The sequence below is a fragment of the Oncorhynchus kisutch genome, linkage group LG16 (assembly GCF_002021735.2).
Source record: "Oncorhynchus kisutch isolate 150728-3 linkage group LG16, Okis_V2, whole genome shotgun sequence".
NCBI lineage: Eukaryota > Metazoa > Chordata > Actinopteri > Salmoniformes > Salmonidae > Oncorhynchus > Oncorhynchus kisutch.
Genome location: NC_034189.2, coordinates 43,719,522 through 43,740,117, shown reverse-complemented (window position 1 = coordinate 43,740,117; position 20,596 = coordinate 43,719,522). Strand labels below are relative to the sequence as shown.

The 20,596-nt window shown below is 43.5% G+C and overlaps 1 long non-coding RNA gene across 1 annotated transcript; it reads right to left on the bottom strand.

Moving 5' to 3' along the window:
• Nucleotides 1-1,834: 1,834 nt before the first annotated feature.
• Nucleotides 1,835-20,150, bottom strand: LOC116353995 (uncharacterized). Its single transcript, XR_004203451.1, has 2 exons — nucleotides 18,836-20,150; nucleotides 1,835-4,436 (listed from the first exon to the last, which is right to left on the bottom strand). It is a non-coding gene; the product is annotated as an uncharacterized LOC116353995 (long non-coding RNA).
• Nucleotides 20,151-20,596: the final 446 nt, after the last annotated feature.

Genomic DNA, 20,596 nt, shown 5'->3' with positions numbered 1-20,596 from the left:
TACAGCGGCCCACTCACACTCCAGAGCACAGAGAGGGGATTTCAGAGCCTCACAGGTAGCCCTTTGTAGTCCTGCCAAATCTACGGAAGGGAGGTGCAAGCCGATTTCCACCCCGAGTCCATCTCTCCACCCCTCTGCCTGGAGGAGTTTGAAGACTTTTAATCTCAGACTTTCTTTTTAGGGGGGGGGGGGGATAATTCATAGGGATCTAAAGCTGAGATCCTGTGAAATGCCATTGGGATTCGACTTCCTCTTACTGTATATTCTCACTGTAGGTGTTTAGTTCTGTCTACAGTTGAATGATATTTTTGAATGAATATAAAAAGTTATCGAAACAGATGAAAGCGCTTATCACAACAGTGCCATGAATCGACAGTATGCAGATGGGGTATTAGGGATCAATAGTTTGTTAGTCTCCCCTGTTAGATGCTCTGTCAAAGGTAAGTGAATGTGCCCATGGACTCTTTGTCAAATGCAAACCTAATGGTTGGACCAAAGGTCGAGCAGCGGAGACCAGCAGTTCAAAATCGATGGCCGGATTAATCTCGTTCCACTGTGCAGCTATTACAGTGGGAGAGTGATCACTAGACCATGGCAAAGGACAGCATTCATCTCTGTAATGATCAAATGTGTTGGATGACAAAAGGTCCACTTCTAGGAACCACTGCAACATAGACATAGGCTCTCCACCTTTTCAGCCTCGACAAAGATGCACTCCGATTGAGACGCATGCCGAACACTGAGGCATTATTCTCCCTGACATGCTCCTGTGCACCTCTCGATCCAACACCTTTCCTTAGCATTAAGTGATGAGCATATGATTTTTCATTGGCACACCTCCCCGCTCTCACACACAGTGTGATTCCATGGAAAGAAAGGGGGGTTGGAAGGACACTGTGTAATCTTAAACCCTTAAATTGTAAGCTTAACTGGCTATTTATAGTCCTTTAGTCTCAACCCTAGCACCCGATAAAACCCCTCATTCTCCTCCCTTACAAACTTTTTTTATAGTAGCAGATTGGCATGGGAGGAAGCAGAATTGAGTGGAAACTATTCACATTGAGACTTTGCTGTATTATTTTCCACCAGAATCCCCTGACAACCAGAGCTGGCCTTTCATATTAACCCTGGCTCTCTACCCTCCTCCCCCTCTTCCTCCGCGAACCTCCAGCACCAACCAACCATCAGCCTCTAAGGGATCAATTGAACTACAAATTCAATGAATTATTTGGCAGCTCCTGCATTTCCTTGGAGAAACCATTCCTCTGGCTATCAGTCGAGGGGGGGGGCAAAAAAAGAGGAGAAAAAGTGTCAGTTTGCTAGGGGGATGCTTAGTGCGTGGCTCTGACTGGGCTTGGCAGAGGAGTTGCTGCGTTCACTCCCAGCAAGGCTAAATGAAAAGCTGTACGAGGAAATGAAAGAGGGCCAAAGGATAAGATCAGGAAATACAATAAGGAGCTGTCTTGTAAACAACACCTTGATGGCAAAAACAGATAATAAAAGGAAGTGTATTGAACAGCCATTTCATTTTTTCTGACAGAGGGTGTGTGTTTGCTGTTTTTTCATTTAGCCTCGGCGTCTGAGGCTTTACACTGACGCTAACATTACCTTGACTTTAGAAGTGCTAAACACCACTCACAGTCCCTCCTCCTCCAATTCAACACCATTGCTTTGTAGGTAAAAGTCATGGCAACGTGCTTACAATACTAGCCAATGTGTGCATTTCCCCAACATTCAATTGCTTGTTTAAATAACCCTATTGATCGTACCAGTCCTGATACATCATGCACTTTCACGACATTCAGCTCATAAATAGCATACATAAACAAAGATGTGGCATATTATCATTGATTTTATTCATACATTAATAGGCCACCCTTGAAGATAATGAACTTAGCTGGTGTATGCATTATTCACTCAATAGAACAAAAGAATAATATTAGATATTAATATTTGTTTTCGGAGCATGGGTGATTAGTTGTGGGTGTGTGAGAACCTGGTTAGAAAATATGATGAGTGTGAAGACCCGGAAGGGAGGATCAACTTTATAGGGCAGAACAAGTGAACCGTTCCATCAGCGTATAAAGACATACCGAAAAGATTCAGTGACACATTCACTTCCTCAGGCCTCATCTCACCAAGTGGTTGTAGCACACTAACGGAAGAATATTTATAAAAGTTATCTTCCAGCATAATATATAATATAATACATGCCGCTTAGCAGACGCTTTTATCCAAAGCGACTTACGGTCATGCGTGCACACATGACAGATAACTACTTCATTTAATGGATGTTAAATGCCTGTAGGACAAAACATGGAATATTATGGAGTCCTGAAATAAAAAAAGCATCTCTTACTCCTTCTTTCTATTGCAAATGAGAGTGCAGCCCAACAGTAACAACAGCAGCAGCGGCGGCGGGCGGCTGTACGTCTGTCTAGGAGGAAGTCCGTGTTCCTCTACAATAGCTGACAGAGCGGCGTTTGTCCGCGTCAGCAGTTTGCGTGACAGCCTGAGGAAGTCTTAAAGTACTGATCTCCAGGATTGGAGGGAGTCGTTTGATCACCACAGCATGGTGCTTCTCTCCGTCCTTCTCCTCTTGAAGGTTCGAGGAGCGTCTACCTACATAGCATTGTTGCCTGGAGGAGTGGTGCTGATGGTGGGAAGACTATTGTGTTCTAATAGCCTGACCACCCACACGCACACGTTTGTTGAGTGACACTTTATCAGTGTAAATGTTTCTGCGATGTCCCCATAACTGCCCCCCACACAATTTGTGCGGGAACTTTGAAGACCCTCTATGAAGACTGAGAAAGTTTCTGCATGAGGGGAATAAAAAAATAAAAAAAGTACTGTTCTTAATGTTGACTAGTGATCATTCAACTGGCATTGTTATTTGATGTGATGTGTTGGAAAATGCACATTCCATGCAAAAAGTTGAGTTTTTCTACATTTTAGTCCATGTCATAGCAGAAAAATGTATATCATACCACATTTAGTGGGGCACGTCACTTGATTTCATCATAACAGTTTACAACACAGTTATAGGAGCCATCCTAGAATATTAGGACAAACTCCAGGCCAAGGGGAGGCTGCTGAGGGGAGGACAGCTCGCAATAATGCCTGGAATGTAGTAAATGGAATGGTATCAATCACGTGTTGGATACCATTCCATTGACTCCATTCCAGACAGTATTATGAGCCGTCGTCCCCTCAGCAGCCTCCACTGCCCAGGCCAGGTCCTCATTTTATCTGATGAGCAAGGATGGCCACACCGTCGCCATTCTTCACAGCTGGTTAAGATCAAGAGCGACAACACACACACACACACGCGCGCCTCTCCCAACACCTGTGGATGTGTACCGCATGAGTCTCTATGAGTGAGAGGTGAACTCCCGATTAAACACTACTCGCCGCCACGTTCATCCTTCCTCCCTCCGTGACATAAGCCCAGGCATTTAGATCACTTAGCACTTTCTGAATCACTGCCTCTCACAGTAGCCTCCTCCTCGTCAGCCAAAGACATGGGGAGGAGGATAAGGGTTCATCAGACAAGCAATAACCCATCAGGGTGAAAATATTCCTCCTTCCTCATCTATACCCTTGACTTTCTATCTTCATGCGTCTTTGAATGTTCTTCACTTATTTGCAATTTTCCAGTTCAGGGGAACCTCTCTCTTTAATGTCGAATGACAACACACTCTTCTGAACATATACAAATGACCTTGACTAACCTATACCCCCGCATATTGACTCGGTACCGGTACCCTTGTATGAAGCCTAGTTATCGTTATTTCATTGTATTACTTTTTATTAGATTTTTTTACTTCAGTTTATTTAGCAAATATTTTCTTAACTCTATTTCTTGAACTGCTTTGTTAGTTAAGGGCTTTTAAGTAAGCATTTCACGGTAAGGTTGTATTCGGCGCTTGTTACAAATACAATTTTGAATTGAACCTTCTGGAATAGAAAAGACTGGACTTCCATGCATTTTTTTTTATTCCCCCATGACTGGTAGACTATAACTAATTTGTTAGATAACTTTGTTCTGGCACACTGCGTCTGAAAAAAAAAAAAAAAACTTAAGTTCCCAAGGTGATTATAAATATTGTTAGTCCTGGTAGTAGGTCAATATAAAATGTCTCTTGAGACCACTGGCAGATTTCTCCTCCTTGTCAACGCCCCAAAGTCACTTTTGCGGTCTTTCTTCACAACTGAGTGTCTTCCACCTCGTTGCCTAAGCAACCCTCTGAAACCGACTCCTGTGTCGGGCCAACCTGTGCTGACAAACCCCCGCTGGAGTAAAAAGTCAGCACATGGGCGCCCGCTCCCCGCTCTATACACCACACCACTGTCTCCATGCCCCAGGATCCTCTGTTCCAATCCGGATTGACTTCCCTCTTGCTCAAAGTCTGCCAGCTCTGTAGGTCATCCAGCTAGTAGAAAAGAGAGAAAAAAATTGAAAGAGAAAGAGGGGAGTGAGTGAGAAAATTTAACAAAGAACCCACACTGGCTCTCACTGTGTGGTGCTGGTATATCTCAGTCTCTGTAGAATGTGGAGCCTGGCAGAGTCTGTCCCTCTGTCCATTTGTCTGTGGCATGGTGAAATTCACTTATTTTATGTCTGGGTATGACCTGAAAGGGAGAAGCATTTGCTTGGGGAGAAAGTTAAAAGCATCAAGGAGAGTCTAAGATGAGAGTGAAAGTATAGTTTGTGGTTGTGCATTTTCAAGCGGCGTATTAAAATGACCTGAAATGAGGAAGTGCAACCGCCACCCAGGACTATAATGCTATATTGTTTTTGTCATTACTGTTTCTATGCACTTTCAATGCAAAGTATCCATTTTCTATGTAATTCTAGGCACAAATGGTTTTTAAATGGGCAACACTGAGAAAAATAACTACGGCACTCAGTCTCTGTAGCAAAGTGTCTTAAATTGGAGTTGAACATGTGGGCACTCGACGTCACATGTCCTCCTCCTCACCAGCTAATTGGTATTCATTAGCAGGCAAACGTCACCAGAACTTGGCACTAACGAAACATCCTGTTCTTTTCTGTTTAACTATGGGGGGGGGGGGGGGGGGGGGGCATTAGCTGTAGTAGTATTTGAAAAGAAGCTGTTTGGAAATTATGTGTGTTAATTGAGCTGAGGACGTGCTCACCTCTTCTGTCTTCTGGGGACTGCCTATGTGGTACCAAAACCCCGGGTCTAGCCAATCAGCATGATACAGTTGCTCCGTTTTCCTGTCAGAACAGCTTGCTCTAACACAACACACCTCTCAAGAGTTCAGAGCTTTCATTTTCTTCGTAGGTATTTTATTTGGGACTCTTTCCTCTTGAGACATGTTTTAATTTGGCACGCACTTCAGAGTCAAATAGGCCTACTAATTCAAAGAAAAATGTAAATAGCAAAGTGGGATTTGGGTCCTTTAAAAAATGTAACGTTAATTCTCATTACAAAATGAACATCGTTGGAGAATAATCCTTGGCAGTTAAAGCAGGGAATGGGCTAATATTTCCACAAGACTAAATATGTCAGGCATGACTGGAGGGAACCGGGAAGTAGGCCGCCCGCGGAGGGAAGGGCAGTTGACGTGAGAAGATCACTGTGTAGGTGAGAAGGGAGACTGGGGCATCTGACGCAGGCAATGGAGGATGGGCTGTGTGTGTGTGTGTGTGTGTGTGTGTGTGTGTGTGTGTGTGTGTGTGTGTGTGTGTGTGTGTGTGTGTGTGTGTATGTATGTATGTATGTGTGTGTGTATGTATGTATGTATGTATGTATGTATGTATGTATGTGTGTATGTATGTATGTGTCAAAGGAACACCGGTACAATTTGTAAAATGCAAATATGACCCAGTCAAACACGCAGGAGAGGGAGAAGAGTGAGACAGAGTGTAAGACAGGAATAGAAATGTGATTCTACGATAGAAATAGAGAAAGAAAGTGGGATTGCGGGATAAGGAGAGAGAAGGGTGGAAGAAGTAAGGGAGGAAGGGCCCAAAATGAAGGTGTCGAGCAACTTTCAGATGAATTATGAATTATAAACAACCTAGGGAGAGAAACCCTCTATGGATTCGAGACGCTGTACTGATGTGTAACTTTGGGAAAAGCAAGAGACTCTTCATACGGTGACTCTTCAGGACTTTGCAGAGAACAAGATAACTGTTGCTGCAATATGTATCCACGTCTTGAACACCAGCTGATGAGCGACTGTTGAAGGTAAATGGCTCTCTATTTCAAATACATTTGATAGAAGAGATTCAGGATGGCTAATATGCCTTGAGTATATGGAAAGTACTGGAGAACTCATGAGACATGACTTTACTCTGTTGAAGCAGGTGATGACACATAATCAGGAAACATAATGACTGTATTCTAGGATCAGTTTGGCCTTTTAGATAATAATGAATGAAGTTATATAGACAGAGGACCTGATCCTAGATCAGCACTCCTACTCTGAGATTCTTTGTGAAAAGGGGCCTTGAACATTGAGAATCGGCAGTCAGGATTTTGTGGTGTAGTCCGTGGTTCTGAACCTCCTCCGTCACTCATTTGTTTGTTATCGTTAGATATACGGTGAGATGATTTGCACTTCCTCAGTAATTGGAATGCCCAGATTGTGGCCAGTGCATGAGCAAATACAGAATAAAGAACACATCCACCTTTTAAAAGCAGTCAAACAGAAGGGGTACCAGAAGAGACACACACACTGCACACACACACACACACATGAGCACAAACACACAACATGCATGAGCACACACACACACACACACACACACACACGTGTTTGAACATGGAAAGATTCTGCACAGTTTATTTGGAAAATTCTCTCATTTGTGACTTGCTTTCTCTTCCTCAACCAGGAAAACATTTCCTTGCGACAAGCCCTCATTACAGTATCCCTTCTCAAACACACCAAATACAGGTCTGGAACTGGACATCAGTCAACAGAGCTCCTTTAATATGTGGGTCGGAGCAGCAGGGAGAGAGAGGACCCTGCGGCACAGCCAGGGTTGATTTCAGTGACTCGGGCCACTCTGTGAGATCTGTGAACTGTGTGTATGATGTATTCGCAGTGGAACCTCTGAGGAAAGAGTTCGCTATTTGAATTGGAGCAAAGATGAATCAGCTCCACTCCCCAGGACTGGCGCCCTTCAGATCTCAGATCAGTATTTGACAGTGGTGGGAAAAGTACCAAATAGTCATACTTGAGTAAAAGTAAAGATACCTTAATAGAAAATTACTGAAGTAAAAGTGAAAGTCACACAGTAAAATTCTACTTGAGTAAAAGTCTAAAAGCATTTTGTTTTAAATATACTTAGGTATCAAAAGTAAATATAAATTGCTAAAATATACTTCAGTATCAAAAGTAAAAGTATAAAATCATTAAACATTCCTTATATTAAGCAAACCAGATGGCACAATTGTTTTGTTTTTGTAATATAAGGATAGCCAGGGGCACACTCCAAAACTAATTTACAAACTAAGTATTTGTGTTTAGTGACTCTGCCAGATCAGAGGCAGTAGGGATGACCAGGGATGTTCTCTTTATGTGTGACTAGGACCTTTTTCCTGTCCTGCTAAGCATTCGAAATGTCACGCGTAGTTTTGGGTGTCAGGGAAACTGTATGGAGTAAAAAGTACATTATTTTCTTTATGAATGTAGTGAAGTAAAAGTAAAAGTAGTCAAAAATATATATAGTTTAGTACAGATACCCCAAAAAACTACTTAGTAGTGCTTTAAAGAATTTTTAGTATTTAAGTACTTTACACCACTGGTATTTGACAAGGCTGATCAACCCATTTCCTACAGACAATGTATTTTATTTCAAAGTAAGCCTCACTACGCGTATGCTGTTTTCTGGCGCAGGGTGGGTGGAGATGTTTAGCTGACTGTCACGCCCTGACCTTAGAGAATAAATAAGGATCTCTATGTTTGGTTAGGTCAGGGTGTGACTCGGGTGGGAGAATCTGTTTTCTATTTCTTTGTTGTTTTTGCCTAGTGTGGTTCCCAATCAGAAGCAGCTGTCTATCATTGTCTCTGATTGGGGATCATATATAAGCTGTCATTTTCCTGACGGAACTGTTTGCCTTTGTTTTTGTATTCGTCATTATTGTTTGAGTGATTCTTGACAGTAACGATCATGAACACTTTCCACGCTGTGCTTTGGTCCACTCTTCCTTATGACGACGAGCATTACAGAACACCCCACCAAAAAAGGACCAAGCAGCATGGCCAGGAGGAGCAGGGACCCTGGGCCCGGGAGAAAAGGGAGTGGAAGACATCCTGGACCTGGGAGGAGGTAATGTTAGGGGACAAGACCCTGCCATGGAAGCAGGCGACAATATGAGGAGTCAAGGCAACGACGAAAGCACGAGAGGCAGCCCCAGACATTTTTTTGGGGACGGGGCACACGGGGAGATTGGCAGAGGGTTTAGACCTGAGCCAACTCCCCGTGCTTACAGTGGGGAGCGTGTGACTGGTCAGGCACCGTGTTATGCAGTGATGCGCACGGTGTCTCCAGTACGCATTCATAGCCCGGTGCTAGAGTGGGCATTCAGCCAGGACAGATTGTGCCGGCTCAGCGCTCCTGGCCTCCGGTGCGTCTCTTCGGTCCAGGATATCCTGCGCCAGCTCTACGTACGGTATCCCCAGTTCGCCAGCACAGCCCGGTGAGGCCTGTTCCAGCTCCCCGCACTCACCGAGCTGGAGTGGGTATCCAGCCAGGACATGTTGTGGCAGCCCTCCGCACCAGGCTTCCAGTACGTCTCCTCAGTCCGGTGAGACCTGTTCCGGGTCCACGTACGAAGCCTCCAGTGATAATCCAAGGCACAAAGCCTCCAGTGATGATCCAAGTCACTGAGCCTTCAGCGAGGGTTCCAAGTCCTGAGCCTTCAGCAACGGTTCCCAGTCCAGAGCCTTCAGCGAGGGTTCCCAGTCCATAGCCTTCAGCGAGGGTCCCCAGTCCATAGCCTTCAGCGAGGGTTCCCAGTCCGGAGCCTCTGGCGACGGTCCCCAGTCTGGAGTCTCCGGACTGGGAGACTTCAGTTGCTGGTAAACACAGCTTCAGTTGTGTTTACCAATGAGCCAGATTGATATATGAGACCGCATGTTTTTGTACACATTTTAACATACAATTTTAATGAGACATTACAGGAACTTTTGAGTTGTGCGCAAGTTCCGTCACTCATATTGCATATATACAGTCTTTATCAGATTATTACATACATTCTAATTATCTGCAGGACAGTGTGAATGGTTGTGTTGTTTTCAGCTTTTGACAGGCAGCATAAGAGCTGAGGCTTAAATGACCGCTATAAGTGCATCTGGCTGAAATAAAGTAATTGGGAGTCATTTCCCACCGAAGCCATTACATCCATTGCTTCAAATGAGAAATTCACCTTGACATTTTGAAAAACGCCAAACCTTTCAGACACAACTTTCTTTTTCACTGCTCTCTTCACTCTCTTTCTATCAAATATACCCCCTTTCTCAAAATCCCCTGCACTTTCTGCAGATGAGCCCTCCCAAAAGTAGCTGCAATTACATTCGAAGCCCAGGGCAAGGGATAGGAGTGGAGGCAGGCGGAGAGGGGAGAGATAAGGGGGATGGGGGGGGGGGTAGCTGTGTGCGATTGGTCATGCTTAACCTCTCTACTGAACCTCAAAGAGACTGAGAGATGAGAGAAATGGGATTGGCTATTCTCCTCCCCCGGATGAGAGAAATAGACTGAGGGCCTGGGTCTTTGGTCACCGCACCCGTGGCCCAAATGATGACTCATGGCTTTAATCTTGTTTGCTCGGGATTGATGCTGCTGTAGCCTGAGTTCGTACACACGCTGCCATAGCCACTCCATACTGCAGACTGGCACCTGGGCCTACCACATAACAGGAAGAAAGAGGCAGCTAACAGGGGCCAAAAGACAGTCAGAAGAGTCGGTGTCTCTGTAAAAGATGAGGGCGCTGTTTCAAACAGGAAGTGGTGATGAAGCCTTTCCTGTCATGAACTCTTGGCAGGACGTTGCTTTCAGCATTACACCTATAACAGAGGTGCTGCAAATCTGAACCTTTCTCCACAGATCCCCTTTAGAAATCTTTTCACTTAGTATTCCAAGCCTGCTGGACTTGTTACAGGTAGCGATGTACGCTGAGAGTCGGGAAGCAAGTTCAGGGAATGAATACATTTAATTAATAAATGAACAAAACAAGAAACACAAACAGAGCACCGACATGATACAGGAACAATGACGACAGGGGAAGAAACCAAAGGGAGTGACATACATATGGCAGGCAATCAAGGATGTGATGGAGTCCAGGTGAGTGTCATTATGTGCGTAATGCTGGTGACAGGTGCGCGCCCTAACGAGCAGCCTGGTGACCTAGAAGGCCAGTGAGGGAGCACACGTGACAGCTACGACATATCATCCCAAACCAGGAGGATTAGAAATAAGTGCAAATAGCTCACAGACACTCTGCCTTTCAGCAAAGACTCATGTCATCTTCTTTACTTCTAGAAAATCTCACCGATTTATTATGCTCATAGATGAATGGGCTTCGCGGACACAATTTCACAACTGCCCAATTTAGGATGAAAAACTAATGAGTTCTATTTGCCATACTATTGAGGGACTTTGTGTTATTTTCTCTTTGTGTTAGTATTAGAAATATGTCTCAACATCATCATTATTGAGCACCACTTGGACTGTCTACTTTAAGAATTTAGGAAAGTTTCCAATGAGTACTTTGGGCCGTTATCGTAAGTGCGTCAGATTGGGTTGTGGTAAATATGGAGGCCTTTTATGGCCACATACATAACTCTTGATTTCTAAGGACAAGGGCCCGGGAAGAGTAGCAACTGCTCTGTTTATAGAATGACATTAAACCCCTGGTATTCTCCTGAAAAAATAATCAACCCACACCAATAAAAAACAAAAGCGGCTTAATGAGCAAAAGGCTTTCACTAACCCATTATCAGAGGGCTGGAAATACTAAGGCATCGCACAATTACAAGGCCCTACACTTATCTTGTCGCTGCAGATTCCTGTGGAGGGGAGAAATAAAGTGTCCAGTAAGATTATAATTACTGAGACTTCTGGTGTGCCAAGGGAGAGGCAGGACAAGGATTCGCTGATTCTCAGGACTTACTGTCATGCCAGGCAAGATATATCACGGTTTATATGATTTATAATTCTGTCACTCCGTGTTAACCATTGTGTACCACAAAAATGTCATGTCGCAATGATGGATTTGCGTTTTGTCCGTATGGTGCTCATTGCTACAGATTCATCTTTTTACCCGGTGGTTTTAACTGTATCTCTGGAATGGGTCCGTCCACCTGCTTGCCACCACTTTGCAGCTAACGGATCAATTAGGGAACAGTTAGCATGAGAGGAGATGAATTGGAGAAGATGTGCAGTGCGTCTCTGGTAAAACACTGAATCGTAGTGCTCTTGGTCCAGCTGGTGGGTCACTTAATGTGGCCCATTTAATTCTAATTGATCTCAATGAAGGACTATACCGCAGAAGTCCTTTTTTACCAGTTTCGAATTAGACACTGGAAGAGTTCTACCAAATGGAACAAAATATCATAATGCCAATGAATACACTTTAAAACACAATAAGGCCAATATCGTTTGCCAGGCTGTAACGTTTCTCGTTGGTGGAAGGAGAGGAGGACCAAAATGCAGCGTGGTAAATGTTCATCATGTTTTAATTGAACAAACTGAACACCACACAAAATAATAATGAAGAGAAAACGAAACAGATCGCCAGGTGAACAGACACTAAACAGAAATTGAACACCCACAACCAAAATGGGGAAAACAGGCTACCTAAGTATGATTCTCAATCAGAGACAACGAACGACACCTGCCTCTGATTGAGAACCATACTAGGCCAAACACATAGAAATATAACAACCTAGAAAAAGGAACATAGACTACCCACCCCAACTCACACCCTGACCAACCTAACACAAAGGCATAATAAAAGGAACTAAGGTCAGAACGTGACACAGGCACAATTTTATATGCTTTCAATGAAGGCCTGTACATCAGGAGTCTATTCACAAGCTTTGGTCTACAGACTGGAAGAGTTCTATTAAACTGCACACAACACCATACTGCTAATGAATACACTTTTTGGACCATTGACTACAAAACGAACAGACCCAAACCATAGCTTGCAGAAAGACTCCAAAAAAGCTCTGAAAAAGTGTGTTCAGACAAAATAGTATCAAGGCCTTATTGCTGAGAAGGACAGCTTCCGAACATCCAAAAAGACCCAGTGATTATGTAATTGACCTTGCATCTCAGATTTTAACTGTCACCCCTGTCAATGGATGTTGGACTGAACCGCAAAATCCCAGTGCTTGACCGACCGGTACAAAGTGAGGCCAAATTGCCATAATCATAGTTTGTCACCTTGGCAACCACAGTTTATCTAATGAAACAGAGTTGTATCAGTGCATTCTGTAAATGCCCTAGGCATACAGAACAGCACGGTATGTACTGAGTCTTCTTTTCTGTTCAAATTTGGTATTTTGGAGTAACAATTAACGTGATGTATTACTTTCTTATAAAGCACTTATATAAAGCACTTGTTCCATCTTAAAAATGTGGGTGACTCACTGTGTCAGAGGTACTTGTACTGTACTTCATCCCACTATTAAATAGACCAGTATTTAGTCAGTCCAAATAATCAAAGCTTGATGATGAGTTGGTTTGGGAAACCCTGAAATGAGAAAAGCTGTATAACGCCCACAGGTTGCAATGACAGGGCAGGGCCAATGTAGACTTGAACACGACCATGGTGTCATGACATTGGAATGGGGGGTAGGTTTATGACAGTCATAAATACCTCTTCCCCCCCTTTTCCTCTCTCTACCCTACTGAGGTTACATTTGCATAGAGATTACATAGAGATTCTGGGAACATCAGAAGGTGGGGGGAAATGAATTATATTCTGGTATTCCGACCAATGGAACACATGCGGTGGTACTTAATGAATATGATGTCAGTTCGATTGTCATCTGAGACATTCTCATCAATGATAAGATGACATAAACTCTAGTGGAAAGTCTACACATCAGAGTTATCGGATTCACATGGAATTGTTGTTCAATTTAAAATGTTTGAATGGGATGAAATGTGATTTTAGCTTCTAAAAGATTTGAGTTTTCATAAGATAGGGCTCTGCTCAATCAGTGGCCCGCCCCTGTGAAGGGACATGGGGTATAAAACTTTTCAAACACGCCCTCCTCTCCCTTCCTATATAAGCCCTTGACGACAATATAACCTCCTGTTCCGAGGATGTGAGGACGACGGTCCGATGTCAGAGTGGTTAAGATAATAACTACAGAACGAAGCCAACATCAGCGTGAGATTTGGTTGCGAATGGTATGAACTTTGAACTCTTATTCACTACAGAAGTGATACCTCCTAGCCGTTGAGTTAGCAACAGCAGATGCAAACGAGGGTTCGGAAGGAGCAGACAAAGTATCCCGTCTATCACCCAACGACGTTACTACAGCATATTCAATTGACAACCAGAGACATTCTTCAAAGGACTCGGCCTCCCATCTACCACCAACCTACCGAAGCGCAGCTCAGAGTAAATATTTATTGCATTTTCCTTTTCCAAATGGGCGGTAATTTAGAATGCATACAATACTGTATTTATGATAGCACAGCTTCTTCCCTTTGTTCCTCAGTCTTCCCGCTCTTTCACTTAAACCCAGCCCTTTTCTTTTGTGTAACAAGCTGTCATATCTGTTCCGCCCGCTAGGGACGTTTTCCTTTATGACGTAATTTGTAATCAAGTTATGATTTAATTATGAGGTAGCCATTTTTCCAATCGCTTCTTATGAGAAACCAATTGCTGCGACGGATATATTATCGAATATATATGTTAAAAACACCTTGAGGGTTGATTCTAAACAACATTTGCCATGTTTCTGTCGATATTATGGAGCTAATTTGGAAAAAAGTTTGCCGTTGTAGTGATAGCATTTTCCGGTCGATTTCTCAGCCAAGCATGATGAACAAACGGGAGCTATTTCGCCTACAAAAATAATATTTTTGGAAAAAAGGAACATTTGCTATCTAACTGGGAGTCTCTTGAGTGAAAACATCCGAAGTTCTTCAAAGGTCAATTATTTAATTTGATTGTTTTCTTATTTTCGTGAAAATGTTGCCTGCTGCCAGCAGAGCCTAGCATAGCATTATGCCATGATAAACTTATGCTTGTCTAGCGTTGGCTGTAACGCATATTTTGAAAATCTGAGATGACAGTGTGATTAACAAAAGGCTAAGCTGTGTCTCAATATATTTCATTTGTGATTTTCATGAATAGGAAGATTTTATGTCCGCTGCGTTATGCTAATTTGTTTGCGAGGCTATGATTACGCTCCCGGATCCGGGATTGCTAGTCGCAATACAGGCTAACATTGCCTACAAATCGGATTTGCAAGGTAGTTTGTAGCTTATATAAGTGTAATGTAAGGACCGACACCGGAGTTGAGAAGCATATATGGGGAGTCAACATTTAATCAGGAATAGACAGGTAACAGAACAGGAACAGCGTCAGCACACGGGTAAACAAAGACAAACGACAATACTTCTGAAGCAGGGAACAGAGCGAGGAACCAGACATGTAGAGGGAAGGTAATGACAGAGGCGATAGAGTCCAGGTGAGTCGCACTGATGCGCGTGACGGGGGAAAGGCAGATGTGCGCAATGATGGTGCCAGGAGTGCGCAATGCTGGGGAGCCTGGTACCCTTGAGCGCCGGGGGGGGGGGGGGGGGGGGAAGAGCAGGAGCAGGCATGACAGTACCCCCCCTCTAGGGGCACCACTCGGCGTTCCAAATGGGCAAGCCTGACAGTCTGGCATTTAATCAGGAACAGACAGGTAACAGAACAGGAACAGTGTCAGCCCATGGGTAAACAAAGACAATGACAATAATACAGAAGCAGGGAACAGAGCGGGGAACCAGACAGATATAGGGAAGGTAATGACAGAGGCAATAGAGTCCAGGTGAGTCCAATAATCACTGATGCACATGACGGGGGAAAGGCAGGTGGGCATAATGATGGTGGCAGGAGTGCAAAATGCTGGGGAGCCTGGCGACCTCGAGCGCCAGGGGGGGAAGAGCGGGAGCAGGTGTGACATGTAATCTGTATTGTCTAGGGCAAAACAAAATAATGGATACTGGTAGCTAACTCATGTCTGAGTCTAACTAGTACAGTGAACTAGGAGCAACAAACCGTAATGGTTTCACCGGCCTGAATCTAATCAAATCGGGTGTTCCAGTCAGTCTACATCTTCAAAGCATAGAAATAGGGTTTCTACTAGTTACCACAGACAAAGTCAGAATTGTCTATATTGTAGAAATTCATGAAAACAAAAATGGGCTTTTTGGTTTTCATTTTAGGGTTATGCATAAGGTTAGCAGTGTGGTTAAAGGTCAACTTTAGTGTTAAATTATATTCTAAGAAGAGAAATTGTAGAAATGGGCAGCCTGTATAACTTTGTGGATGTGGTAACTAGTGACAACCTAGAATTAGCTTGACCCAAGTTACGGCCCTGACGACAGACGGTTTGATCAACAACGGTAATATATGTTATGTGAAATATTGTATAAAAAAATACCTGGTTTGATAACTAGTAGGTTAATTACAAGCAGAAGGTTAAAAGCCCTGGGGTGGCAGGGTAGCCTAGTGGTTAGAGCGTTGGACTAGTAACCAAAAGGGTTGCAAGTTCATATCCCTGAGCTGACAAGATGCAAATCTGTCGTTCTACCCCTGAACAGGCAGTTAACCCACTGTTCCTAGGCCGTCATTGAAAATAAGAATTTGTTCTTAACTGACTTGCCTAGTTAAATAAAGGTGTAAAAAGATACATGTGGTGAATTCTCAAAAAGCTTTGTCCTTTCTTTATAACAAAATGCAATTTACCACTTGTCTATAAATGGAACAGGAAGGACACTTGAATCAGGCTGGTGACATTTGACCTGGTCAAAGTTGTTGGGTTGTAATTTGAGACACTTGCTACACCAAAAGTGAATGGTGGAGGAATGTGGGATGGTGGGGTCAATTGAAGGTTGACAAGAGCCATGGGACTGGGAAGTTACTAAGTAAGGGAAAAGGCAATGACGTGGTTGCGGTCACTGATAATGGTGGATAGCTGTGGATTACGGAGGAATGTGGGCCGAGTTCTGGTCACATTAAGGGAGAAGGAGCAGTTTATTACCCATATCACTTAACTTCCTGCCTAGCAACAAAGAAGTCATGTTTAGAGAAAAGGAGGAGACTCAGCCTAAAGGTGGGTAAAAATACTTGTGCTGGTGGAAACATGTCTTTGACATATGCAGCTGTGAGAGCCAGTGGGTGAATAAACTTGGTTGACCTTTAATGGTCTTCTATGAGTTTTGCCCTGTTTATTTAGAATCTAACAGTTGGTGCTGCGAGCAGGGTTCACCATGATTTACAATCGAACTGGAGAGTCTGAATCAGTGGAGCAGGAGACGGCACAAAAAAAAAAAAAAAAAATGTAGGCACAGTTCCTACACCTGTTACCACTCATTCCAACATCTTGGGGAGACGAGAATCCAAGGCTGAACAATAACTGGATACTGACCTAGAAAGCCTAAGTTTATTCAGTATGCCCATCGTGTCACGACCGGTCTTAAATATGTGGTGTTGGCTAGGTTCCTTTAAGGATAGGTCCCGAGTAGAGGTGTTGTCACGTATACTCCCTCTCCGTTCTCTAGGTCATCAGGCTGCTGATTATCCCGCACACCTGTCAACATCATCTCGTGCACCTGCACCTCATGACACTCACCTGGACTCCATCACCTCCTTGATTATCTTCCCTATATCTGTCACTCCCCTTGATTCTTTCCTCGGGTGTTATTGACTCTGTTTTCATGTCAGTGCGTTGTTTGTGGTACGTGGTTATCGTTTCATTTATTTATTAAAACACTCACTCCCTGAACTTGCTTCCCGACTTTCAGCGCACTCGTTACAGGTGTTCCTCTGCGAGATCCATAGAAATACATGGTTTAGGGTAGGTTCCATAAGGATAGGTCCCGAGTGGCGCTAGTTATCTGCGAGATCCCTGAGTGACACTAGGTTCCATGTAGGATAGGTCCCTAGTGGGGTTATTCCCCTGCCAGATCTGTAAGAGAGACGAAAGTCCCAGCCGCAGTATAGTGAGGCAGTAGAGTGTGTGTGGATGGATAAATTGTAATGTTTGTGTACTAGTATGCTAGGTTGTAGAGAATTAGTCCATGGAGAAGGACCAAAAGAAGGGAATGTGGATAGTTATAAAAGGATGCCTATAAGTTCTGGAGGAGAGCCACATTCATGGTTAGAAAAGCAAGAAAATATTTGAACGTTGTTTGAACGTGATTTGTGTGTATCAGCAGTAGCAGCAGTAGGAGCGGCTGGAAGACAACTGTGAATTATTTTGGTTGTGTGTTGTCAACAGCAGTGATATTTGAAGTGTGTCACTGGTAGAAGACATTAGGTCTCCCGTATTCTCCAGTAATAAATTGGCAGATGATTTCGTTTTGGTTCTAATGCAAGGTAACAGGTCCAGTGACCAAATTATTAGGCACCTATACTGTAACTACTCTGGGAAGTGAGTATCACTACCTGAAAAATAGCAACAATTGGCGTGTATTAGAGCCGTGGGTGAAGATAAACACCCTGGATACCATCGGGAGAGACGTTGGTATAATAACTATTTTTGGCGACCGACGGCCACGATTCTCCCTTTAAAGAGGGGTTAGAGGAAGTTTAATAAAGCCATAGAGGCTCTGAAAGAGGTGCACAAGCAATCTACCAAATCAGCTTGAATATGTAAATTTTTTTGCAAACTGGATAAAATTGGTCAGCATTTCACTACTGACGAAATATTCCAGACAAATAAGAACTCAGATGCTGTTGTGGTGTGGCACAATGAAATGAATGAGAAATCGCAAGCTCAATATTCAAGCGTGTTGATGTCAACGTTTTATCAGCAGAAGGGCATAAACGATAAAGCTCAACTTAAAGATATGCAGGGTCATCTTGTCCAGGCGACTGACAAGTATGAGGCAACTAAGAAAAAATGTGAAATAACAGATTGGTGGGCTCGTAAATTAGATCAACAGAACTATGACTTTACGCCCTGGAAAATCATCCAAATAAAGTCCAACAATTTACGGCTGCCCTTCAGCAGCATCAGAACACCTGTGGAGGGGGTATATAGTCTCGCCACTTTCCCACCGTTCACCCCGGGATATCATGTATCCCAGGCTAAACAGGTCATGTCTCCGCCAGTGGCATGCCATGGGCCTGGGGCCTGGGCCTTCAGTGAGGTCCTACACAGTCCCACCCAAATTAATCCACCTCTTATTACCATCATTATGACACCATGGCTCTAGACACTATACATTTAGACAGAAACGCAGTATAACCAGGCGTTGCGTCACCTTGAAATTGACATTTTTATTCCGAGAATTGCAGGGGAAGAGTACAATACAGTACAGTTCAACTAATAGGCAAGAACATGGTCGAGTGCAACAGAGTTATATTAATATTCTTCTTCTATCCATTTCTGGTCCACAAACTTTGAGCTTTAAGTCCCCCCCCCACAAAAAAATACAATGTGTTCACTAAACAGCGCATTGTCGCACCCAAAGCAGTTTCACCGTGAAGATAAAGACATAACTATTCACTGAAAATAAAAATAATTTGCAACATAGGCTATTTAATATTAACGAAATAAAATGCGAAACATACATACACATTTAATAAAAAATAAAATGCATTGTATGCCTACTCACCAAAGACTGATTATTTGAACACAAAATCCTTCCTCCTTTCTTTCCTCAAGAAGACTTCAATGACTCTGTTGTACAGTCTATCTGTGCGTTTTAGTTCCACCAATAAGTCCTTTTCTATCGACATGGAGGCTAATGCTGAAAGCCGGGTCTGTCCAGTAGCATTTCTGGAATACGTTTTGATTCGCTTTAAGGCCGAGAATGACCGCTCGACAAAAGCCGTGGACACAGGGATAGTCACTGTCACACATGCCAATGTGTAAAATTGCCCCATGTCCTCATTCAGATTTTTCTGCTTAAGTAAATCAAGGAGATCAGAGGGACTTTTCACTTCAAAATCAGTCATAGCATACATTACAGTCAGTTCTGTTTTTAGCTTGGATAGGTCGAACAGTGTTCCGTGACTCTGTTAAGCTGGAGAAGGCTGTTTTGCGGGATTTTTTTCCAGTAGGTCTGAAAGTGCTGGGGGTCCAGGAGGGAGAGAAACATTAATTTTTCGTGGTCTCCTTGTGCTGGGCCTCTGCGTGCGCTGGGTGAACTTGAGATGTGCGCTGTGTCATCGTAGATTTGACTGAACCTGCGCCTCTCTCGCTCAATTGTGTCACAACTCGTTCACCCTTGTCAGGCAGAATTGTACATCCAAAGTTTGTTTCTGTAGAATTGCAAAAAGCACATCCGAATAATTAAAAATCCCATTGAATGTTTCAAGCAAAAAACAAAACTCAAAATCATCCAAACGTGCATTAAATCCTTCAGCCATAAGCACAGTATCCCCGTCATGGTCATCATGATGTTCCAGTAAGTGGTTAAGCTTTGAGGCTCCTTGAGTCAGTACTAAATTTAGTCGATGTGCATAACAGTGAATGAATAAGGCCCTCTCCTTAACTTTAGCCTGCACCCCAATTGAGTCCAGATGCCATGACTGCTGCGCCATCAAAACACTGTGCCACAACTTTATCCAGACTACATTCATTTTCCTCCAAGAAACGGAAAATAAGAGCGGCAATGTCATCATCTCGTCACATCTTCAAATCGGATAAATTGCTCCTTGACTCCTGTGTCTGTCACATAACGCAGGACGAGTGAGAGCTGTGCTGCATTCCCCACATCTGTTGTCTCGTCCACCATAACCGCAACAAAGGGAGCTTTTTTAATCTCCATTTTGATCTCTTCTCCCATCACTTCAGCAATAGCATAAATTAGGTCATTTTGTATTTTGCCTGACGTCCCAATGAACACTTTGTTAGTGGACAGGTGGTATTGTAAATCTGTGTTGCTTTCAGAAAGAAAAGAAAGAAGCTCCACGTAGTTCCCTTTGTTTGTGGAGTCAGCACTTTCACCGTGTCTCCTAAATGAAAGTTCCTGTTTACCCCAAAACATGACAATCAATGAGTCTTTTCAACATTTCCCTATTTTTCTTCACCTTTTCATTGTGCAGCTCCGTTGCCCTGCGCGCTTGTTCGTTGAGCTGTAGATCCACTCGGGTATCCCCAAAAGTTTTCAAAAGCACCATTGCTTGTAAGTGCCCAGCCGTACTTTGGTGTTTCGTTGCTGCCTTGGTTCGACAACTCAAGTTTGCAAAGCCAGTGTGGCTCCAAACACCAAATCGATCACTTGCAAATAATAGGCATTCCCAGCAGTACAGTTTGCAGTGCTTCTCGGAGCCTGTGAGCCATTGATAGTGCTCGTAGTTGGAACTTTGAAAGTGGCGAACGAACCCCTTTCCCGCCTGTGACAGGCTTTGTAGCGTCGGCATCGGGCGAC